Genomic DNA, 8,178 nt, shown 5'->3' with positions numbered 1-8,178 from the left:
GACCCTGAGTCCTTGGCTTTGTAGAGAATTGAAGAAATTGACTGACGTGCCAAAGTGGAATCGAACCATGGAAGAAGCCACAAATCACCCACAGTCGGTTCATTCAGAAATAATTTGCCTCACATTCTTAAATTATTTCCGATTTTGTACAACACAATATTTACATCTCTTATAACAACATTGAAAAAATTCAATAAAACATGGTCAAAATTGGTGTTTTGTCACTTTCGATCATGCGCTTTATCGGAAGGCGATGGATGTTGTAAGAAGCAAAGGAAGTGATTTAAAACATGCCATTGTACAATTAGGTGCGTTGAAGCTTCTAATGCCCTTGGAGTGCATCGGTGTAATAATGGTAGGCAGTGTCTGGAGACACTTACTGTACACAATATTTGCTGAAAACAAAAACAAAAAAATGGTTCAAATGGCTCTGAGCACTTTGGGACTTAACACCTGAGATAATCAGTCCCATAGAACATAGGATTACTTACATCTAACTAACCAAAGGACATCACACACATCCGTTCTCGAGGCAGCAATCGAACATGTGACCGTAGCGGTCGCGTGGTTCAAGACTGAAGCGCACAGAACCGCTCGGCCACCTCAGCCGGCTGCTGCAAACAGTTTGGATAAAGTTTTGAGTGGGCATGCTTATACTCGAGCAGTAAGACCTTATGCGCGTGCATTGGTTTACGAAGTATTGTCATATTACAACTTTCAGGGGAGTTCACAGAAGATGAAATGTAAGAAATTGAGGTATTGTTGCTTCCCCATGAGTGGTGGGACAATGTGGCTCCAACCCCAATTTTGATGTCAAACTGATATGCAAATTATGTAAGTAGGTTGTTTAGGTTTTTATGTTGGTAACTCCACGTAGCGTTCTATATGAAAATTACTGACTGTGCTGTGTGCAGTCTGTGGCTGATTTGCATTGTTGGAATCTGCTATTGTAGTGTTGGTCAGTTGGCTGTTAAGAGCGCTTAACGTTGCGCAGTTGGAGGTGAGCCGCCAGCAGTGATGGATGTGGGGTGTGAGATGGCGGAGTTTTGAGAGCGGATGATCTGGACGTGTGTCCATCAGAGACAGTAAATTTGTAAGCCTGGATGCCATGAACTGCTACATACACTCCTGGAAATGGAAAAAAGAACACATTGACACCGGTGTGTCAGACCCACCATACTTGCTCCGGACACTGCGAGAGGGCTGTACAAGCAATGATCACACGCACGGCACAGCGGACACACCAGGAACCGCGGTGTTGGCCGTCGAATGGCGCTAGCTGCGCAGCATTTGTGCACCGCCGCCGTCAGTGTCAGCCAGTTTGCCGTGGCATACGGAGCTCCATCGCAGTCTTTAACACTGGTAGCATGCCGCGACAGCGTGAACGTGAACCGTATGTGCAGTTGACAGACTTTGAGCGAGGGCGTATAGTGGGCATGCGGGAGGCCGGGTGGACGTACCGCCGAATTGCTCAACACGTGGGGCGTGAGGTCTCCACAGTACATCGATGTTGTCGCCAGTGGTCGGCGGAAGGTGCACGTGCCCGTCGACCTGGGACCGGACCGCAGCGACGCACGGATACGGATGCACGCCAAGACCGTAGGATCCTACGCAGTGCCGTAGGGGACCGCACCGCCACTTCCCAGCAAATTAGGGACACTGTTGCTCCTGGGGTATCGGCGAGGACCATTCGCAACCATCTCCATGAAGCTGGGCTACGGTCCCGCACACCGTTAGGCCGTCTTCCGCTCACGCCCCAACATCGTGCAGCCCGCCTCCAGTGGTGTCGCGACAGGCGTGAATGGAGGGACGAATGGAGACGTGTCGTCTTCAGCGATGAGAGTCGCTTCTGCCTTGGTGCCAATGATGGTCGTATGCGTGTTTGGCGCCGTGCAGGTGAGCGCCACAATCAGGACTGCATACGACCGAGGCACACAGGGCCAACACCCGGCATCATGGTGTGGGGAGCGATCTCCTACACTGGCCGTACACCTCTGGTGATCGTCGAGGGGACACTGAATAGTGCACGGTACATCCAAACCGTCATCGAACCCATCGTTCTACCATTCCTAGACCGGCAAGGGAACTTGCTGTTCCAACAGGACAATGCACGTCCGCATGTATCCCGTGCCACCCAACGTGCTCTAGAAGGTGTAAGTCAACTACCCTGGCCAGCAAGATCTCCGGATCTGTCCCCCATTGAGCATGTTTGGGACTGGATGAAGCATCGTCTAACGCGGTCTGCACGTCCAGCACGAACGTTGGTCCAACTGAGGCGCCAGGTGGAAATGGAATGGCAAGCCGTTCCACAGGACTACATCCAGCATCTCTACGATCGTCTCCATGGGAGAATAGCAGCCTGCATTGCTGCGAAAGGTGAATATACACTGTACTAGTGCCGACATTGTGCATGCTCTGTTGCCTGTGTCTATGTGCCTGTGGTTCTGTCAGTGTGATCATGTGATGTATCTGACCCCAGGAATGTGTGAATAAAGTTTCCCCTTCCTGGGACAATGAATTCACGGTGTTCTTATTTCAATTTCCAGGAGTGTATATTATGACTTTTGAACATTATTAAGGTAAATACATTGTTTGTTCTCTATCAAAATCTTTCATTTACTAACTATGCCTATCAGTAGTTAGTGCCTTCAGTAGTTAGAATCTTTTATTTAGCTGGCAGAAGTGGCGCTCGCTGTAGTGCAGTAGTTCTAGTAACAAAGATTTTTGTGAGGTAAGTGATTGATGAAAGGTGTAGATTATTGTTAGTCAGGGCCATTGTAGGGATTTATGAAAGTCATATTGCGTTGCGCTAAAAATTTTGGGTGTCAGTATAGTGTTGATCAGAATAGGCAAAGAGCGAAAGGTCTGACTGAGTACGTTCAGTTCTGCTCAGCTGTTTGAAAAGCAAATAATGTAAGAGGTTTATCACCACAGTCATTCAAAATTTTTCTAAGGGGACATTACAATTAATTAAATTCATCAATTAATTACCCCCACCCCCAGATGACATCACGTGTTCTCCCCAGTCGGCACGTGGATCCCTCGCCCCTCCCCTTCCTCCACCTGCCCTATTGGTGGGATTTCCAATTATGGCGGTAGTTCTGAATTTTCGTGGTAAAATCGAATTTTCGCTTTAAAATTCAATTGTCAATTTAGAGGAAGTAATATTAGGGGGGGGGGGGGGGTTGGACGTCAAACGGGCCGACTTGGAGCAGGAGAGGCACCACGGGACATTTTAATTTGCACTGTCTATACTTTTACAAATAAATTCATAAAACTTTGTCAGCATGACCAGGAAGGATTCAGAATTCACACTCATAGCAGTGGAAGTTCGTAAACACAGCGAAGTAATTTTGTACACTTTTCTTCATAAGTTAGACAGATTCTTCGATGAATTTTGCACAGCATACTAACCATGCTTAAAGGTGTATGAAACCCTAGAATTTTCCAAATCTATAAAAACTGTGGTAAAAATTGAGGTAATTAACTATAAAATTTGTGTTTTTCCTAAACATGAAGTTTAAAATATAACAGCTCATTCGTTTTTCCATAAATTAAATAAATTCTAGAGTTTCATACACCTGTAAGTATGGTATGTGTGCTGTGCAAAATTCATCGAAGAATCTCTCTAACTTATGAAGGAAAGTGTACCTATAGCAACAAATGCAGCCATTAGTAAGTGTAAAAATAATGAAATTTCGCACGTAAAAGAGGAAATTATTTTGTTATGTTTTCGAACTTCCACTGCAATGAGTATGAATCCTGAATGCTTCCTGGTGATGCTGACAAAGTTTTATGAACTTATTTGTAAAAGTATAGACACTGGAAATTAAAACGTCGTGTGATGCATTTCCTGCTCCAAGTCAGCCCGTTTGTCGTCCTACCCCCCCTTAACAGAAATAATTGGTGGAAATTGTTAATATAACGGCGATAGGTAGTAGCAATCCAAAAAAAAAAAAATCAGAGGGGAACTATGCACTGCAGAGGACATAATTTGCATTTCGTAGGACAGGGATACTCTTAATTTATATTGCGATTGCGTCGTATACTGTGATCGCTACAACGGGTGCTGCACGAGTATTTAATGTGCAGCGCGTTCGCGACTGTCCATCGAGGGGTTCCGCTTGTTCGACGGTCTGTTGTCAAATGAGCACTCATTTGCGTCGCCCCACGTGCGCAACCACTTGGCGCGGTATCTGGCGTCCCGCAGCGGAACCACAGGAGCCGTCGTCAGGCCAGACCACAGCTACCTAGTATGTCGTTATCAGACCGCAAACACTGAGCCTCCCCTCCCCCGGCCACCGGCCACCTGCACTAGAAGATGGCCTCCTCGCAGTCCGCCACTGCTTAGCTCCAAGTGAGGCCAGCAGTGGTCGGTCAGCGGTCAAAGAGAAATCGGCAGATGATGTAAAGTAAGCAACCGTCCTAGGCACAAGGTTTTGGGCATCTACCAAGAACAATAGACTTGTTTTTAAGGTTAGCGTCTTCCTCCCAGATCTGGACCCTAACGGACAACAACACGTATTTCGAGAGTTGCAGCTGATGTCTGAAGTGCCAGGCTATCTGTTTGTCCCAGAGTGAACAAAGTGTGTTTTTCGAAAGATAGCAGCTGCATCCAGTTTTCCAGCCACATGCAGTCACTTGCCAGCAAACAAAGGATGTTTCCGAAAGTTCCCTCTATCTCTTTGTCCCAGAATATTTTTCTCCCTCACGGTAGCACATCTCAGCCACCTGCACCAAGCCTGCTTCATCCTGCTTGAAGAAAAAGAAGGCATTTTGAGTTCCTATTTGCCCTCTGCGAAATAGAGGGTGGAGTCTGAAGGTAAATAATGCCCAGCCTCCCCCCATCAGCCACACAGCCATCAGTCTTTGACGTGCCTAGTTGTGTCCGTGTGTTTCTCACAACATGAAACGGCCAGCCAGTAGTGATGCCAGCAGCAGTGGTGATGGGAAACGGCCAAACTTGGGGCAACTGCCGTGTAAGTGTTTATAAAGAAATTATGAGTTCAAATTGCCACAGTTCTAAAATTTTGTAGCAAAGCATTAAAATTTTCCACATTGTGATACACTTTCGTAACGAGTGGTTATAAATTTTTCGTGCTATTGCAAGATTCGTTCCCGAAATGCTGGCTCAAGTAGAGCGTCAGCTGGAAGTTGAAAGTCGCCAGCAGTATCAAGCCTAAGAGGTTGTGCCACCATCATGCAAGTACATCTCAAAATTCTGCGTGTGACAGTTTACATATTCACAAAAGAACTGTTGATGTATTCCAATAGTAACAAGTGTTTATTATAAAATTTTTGATCTCGCTGTTGCAGCATTACAGTGGCCTCTGGCGGATTTTGAACGGCTGCTGATGGCCGAAATGCAGCAAAAACGTAAGTACATTTGTAACATATTTTTTCATTGTATACAGTTCTATGGAAATTGAAGGTGGAAAGCGAAAGAAACTAAAGGAAATGGAGGGGATCACTGCTGTCAGCTGCATTGGGACATTACGCGGAACTAGCAGCGATGAATGAAAATGTGCACCAGCCCGGTATTAGAACCAAGGGTTTTCTGCTTAAGAGGCAGGTGCGGTAACCACTTCGCCATCCAGGACACAGCACTGTCGCAAATGCACAGACTACCTTGGCATGCCTCACAGTCAATCCACATTTCCACCGAGTGCCACCTATCCGCAGTCCTTGTCCATTTGCTATATGCTCCTCTAAGGTTCCCACAGGAGGTCAGACATATTTGTGCATCTGCATTGAAGATGGTGGGTCCATTGTCCAGCTAGGCCTATCAAATTATATGAATGCGTGGTGCCTGTTCTTACCGACATGCCGAAAGAACAGACACCACACGGAATCCGCAGCTGTTGTACATGACATGTAAATTGAAGGTGAAGAGGGGAAGAAAGGAAAGGAAAGGAGGGGATCACTGTTGTCAGCTGCACTGGGATATTATGTGGAATCAGCAGCAATAAGTGAAAATATGTACTGGTCCGGGATTTTGTAGTGGTTAATAAAAAAGAAAAAGAGGAGAGAAGAAAAGGTGGAAAATGTGGGAAGAAATGATGAATCAAAAGGGGGTTCTAAAATCGTTAATGACCGTGAAAAAGGGAAAGAATGAAATTCAAATCGGACTTCGTATTACAGAAAAGTTGACTTCGTGATTCGGAAAAGCTGTTTTTGGGATGGTCTTTGTGGTGTTTCTGAGCAAAAGTCAAACCAATTTCCACTACATAAATTATTTGAAGGAGAACAGAGAATAACAAAATTCTATTAACAGGGAGAAATGGCGTAGATATGAGTTCATCCTTTACCATGTTAACATGTCTTCTTTCGTGCGGCGTTCAAAAATCTCCCACTTAATTTCTGCTTGAAAAGTAGTAACTGCTCCGAAATCTTTCAATCGTCCAGGAATCACTAATTTATACAAATCAAAATCGTCTTGATATTAAATGGAATGTATTTTATGTTGCTGCTTCCATCCTCTGAATTTCATACAAATGCGTCTGCACATCAATAAGTTGTTTTTAGTCTTAATCAGACCAAGACTAGCTAATAAGTCAGTTAAGCTTGCGCTCTCAAGAGACAAAAGACGGATAGATAACAAAAAGAGTTACAATTTTTTGTACCTTCATTTTCTTATTTTCTGTGCCGTCGAACGCTCATACCGCAGCGACGCTATAATTTATCTCTGAGGGAGCGAGTGTAGCGCGGCGAAATTCAAAGTCCCGCTACAATTTAAACCCATTTTTTTCATACTTATGTATAATCAATATCTCGCTGTACACAAATTCAGTACCGATTTTATGTTGTTGTTTCTTATAATCAGTATCTTGTTGTGGATGACTACTGTGAGATGGATCAGTGGCTCCACAAAAACAGTTCTGGCGAGGGTGAAATGCTGGATGGGGTGCATGAGATGGCGGCTGCCGAAAGACGGTGCCATCTCGCTCTTTTGGATGAGGAGAAGGAAATATTTGATTGGGTGGGAGAACTAGCCGAAATGTCGACTGAACTGCTCAATCCTGGAACCTAGAGAGTAAATGCTGATTATAATGCAACCGTCGTCATTACAGCATATAATTATTATTCTAGAATGCTGATGTACTTAGTTGTTATTATTTGTTTACAGCATACATTAAAAAATCTTGAACATTGTACTTAATTTCTTTCCGTTATTCGTATGTTACAGAGTTGCCACCAACAGCGCCACCACAACAGTACCGCTGCTGCATTGGCACCTAGAGCAGTGGTTGTCGCAGCAGGCTTCAGAACGCACCTGAGCGGCATGCACAGCCGTGCAAAGCGCCACTTGTGGCTGCGCGAGACGCACTGGAAGTACAGTAGCTGCGGCCGCTGCAGTGCCAGTCCCTGCACCGTCGCATGCCTTCTGGCGTCCATGGGTGGTTCAATCAGAGCAACAATCTCCCACCGCCCAGGTCGGCTGTGGTGAAGGCTCCAGCATGCAGCAGCAACGATGAGCGCCCTCTCCACAGCATGTGTGCTGCCATAGCAGCTCACCGCCACCACCTCCTCCTACTCTGGCTCCGACTGTTCACCTTCTCTGGCAGCGAAAGGTATCTGTGCATCAGCACAGGCCTCTAACCTTAGAAGGCGCCTCCTCCCCAATGCTGTCATCCTCGTTTCTCCTGGGTGGTTTTGGGTTTAAATAAATGCAAACTAAATATTACGATAATTTTTAAAAGGAACCGACAAGTTACGCCAAGGAAGAAGAGAGAGAACTACAATGAACGTGTTATTCCATGGACTCTTGCGCTTCTATGCATGAACTATCTTTCCTTTGTCATTCGCTTATCTTACCTGCTTGGATTCGGACCTAAGAGGACGTTCTTGCTGTACCAGCTAATAATGTGAGTTGTACTTAAAACCAGAAATATATATATATATTTTTTTTTGTCAAAAGAATTTGTGCGTGCTGTCAATCAATTTGTAATCTAATACCTGGATTGTCCTAAGTAGATATGAGCCTTAACGAAGAATTTTCATTGTTAGGCGCCATCTTATAAAATATTTAACACTTTTCTTTTAGCTCATCTACTAGACGTGCCGTCGGTTAGGACAATTAACTGTCTTGCAGCTCCTACAAGCCCAGCGTTCGCTGATAATAATTTAACGATTTGTACTTACAGCTTTTCTTTATACAACGAGATAATATCCCAGGCA

At 45.1% G+C, this 8,178-nt stretch overlaps 1 long non-coding RNA gene across 1 annotated transcript; it reads left to right on the top strand.

The window, feature by feature from the left end:
* Window positions 1-5,115: 5,115 nt before the first annotated feature.
* Window positions 5,116-7,903, top strand: LOC126268184 (uncharacterized). The gene is made up of 2 exons (XR_007549110.1): window positions 5,116-5,376; window positions 7,187-7,903. It is a non-coding gene; the product is annotated as an uncharacterized LOC126268184 (long non-coding RNA).
* Window positions 7,904-8,178: the final 275 nt, after the last annotated feature.

This window comes from Schistocerca gregaria, chromosome 4, assembly GCF_023897955.1.
Source record: "Schistocerca gregaria isolate iqSchGreg1 chromosome 4, iqSchGreg1.2, whole genome shotgun sequence".
Taxonomy (NCBI): Eukaryota; Metazoa; Arthropoda; class Insecta; order Orthoptera; family Acrididae; genus Schistocerca; species Schistocerca gregaria.
This window is presented reverse-complemented; position numbering and strand designations above follow the sequence as displayed.